General features: G+C 45.8%; 1 pseudogene; it reads right to left on the bottom strand.

Moving 5' to 3' along the window:
- LOC116093254 lies at positions 1–1,131 on the bottom strand (annotated as a pseudogene).
- Positions 1,132–1,555: the final 424 nt, after the last annotated feature.

Genomic DNA, 1,555 nt, shown 5'->3' with positions numbered 1-1,555 from the left:
TTAACATTTTTTCATCTCTAAGCCATCCTTAAAGAAAATCCTGAATGGAGTCACACTATCTTCATGGTAGTCCAGGAGAGCAACCAATGCCGTCTGGATTCATGCTTTCACCAATAAAAAACCGATAGTTATTGAAATTAGCAAGGATGTGCTTAATTTGCTCTGCAGCTCCAATCATAAAAGGCTTTTTACTCTTTCTGGTTTCTGTTCTTCAAGTTTGCCTTTGAGTGATTTCATGTAGTCTTTGATGTACTTTTTGTAGGCCTCTTTTGTGAAGCTGGTTTCTTGTAAGTGATGGTTCATGGCAATGTCTACACCGGTGACTACTGTGCTTTCGTACCTTCGACCTCTGGGCCTTCGGTGGAAGCATTTCCACCAGTGAGCGAGTCATCAATGGCACCCTCTGTTCTACTGACTGTGGCTGATGAGGTCCCCGTAGATGATCATGGTGATGGCTGGGGCTAGCCTGACAGCGTGGAGTGAGTGAGGTGAAACCTGAGCGGAGCAGCGCTTGGTGGGAGAGTGGGGCGCCGGTGGAAAAGGCCTCAAACAGTTTCTTGAACAATATCACATGTCCATTTGAGGTTAAATGGAAACTTAGATCTTACCATTGACTCTAAGTGCAAGCCCGCATTTTTCTAGCTCCCACCTCCAGCATATTTCCAATTGGTTCTAAGGATGGTGTAAAGACTAGTGCAGGGATTCTCAACCTGTGGGTCATCATTTGCTGGTGGCGGTAACTCTTTCACAGGGGTCCCGTATCAGATATGATTCATAATAGCAGCAAAATTACAAAATAATTTTATGACTAGGGGAGAGGGGTCACCACGACATGAGAAGCTGTGTTAAAGGGTCCCAGCATTGGGAAGGTTGAGAACCACCGCCCTGGTGACTGCCCAGAAAGAGTTAAACCGCACACGGGAGACTGCAGCCTCTGCAGTGACCTGATTTGCTGCCTGCTGGCACCTGTGGTCCTGAAAGCTAACCTTTCCCTAGAGGGACACGGAACTTTCCCTAAGTGATGAAAGTGTGCGTCAGCATCAGCGCTTCCTCCTGCAGTTTATCTCCTTAACCGTTTGTGTGAACAGAATGTCCACGTAATCTGCCCCGGGTAAAAATCTCCTCCTCCATCGTTCCACACTCGTCACAGGCCAGCTAGCCAGTCAGTTGCGCCTCTGCGGGAGCTGAGGGTTGCTCAGAAGGTTGCTACATTTCTGTCACTGTAAAGAAGCCAGAGCCACAAGTAGATGCTGAATCCCAAGTATTCTGATTGAATCTAGGGGTGGTGGTTCAAAAACAAAAACAACAAACAGCCAGCAAACATAATCACAAAGGACCATTAAATCAGCGTTAAGTGGTGATTTACATAATCCTGGTAGAGCTTTACAATTCCACAAGTATTCCAGAGCCTACGGTGAGTGTCAGGCTTCCTTACCTCATCCTTTATCCTCTACTCTTATTTTCCCAGAGGATCCACTTTAACTCTTTTAGCTATTTCTCCTAATATGTATATTACTGTCTAGCTATACTTGCTTGCGTTTTACTTTCCTTTCTC

The sequence above is a fragment of the Mastomys coucha genome, unplaced genomic scaffold (genome assembly GCF_008632895.1).
Source record: "Mastomys coucha isolate ucsf_1 unplaced genomic scaffold, UCSF_Mcou_1 pScaffold16, whole genome shotgun sequence".
In the NCBI taxonomy this organism is placed as follows: domain Eukaryota; kingdom Metazoa; phylum Chordata; class Mammalia; order Rodentia; family Muridae; genus Mastomys; species Mastomys coucha.
This window is presented reverse-complemented; position numbering and strand designations above follow the sequence as displayed.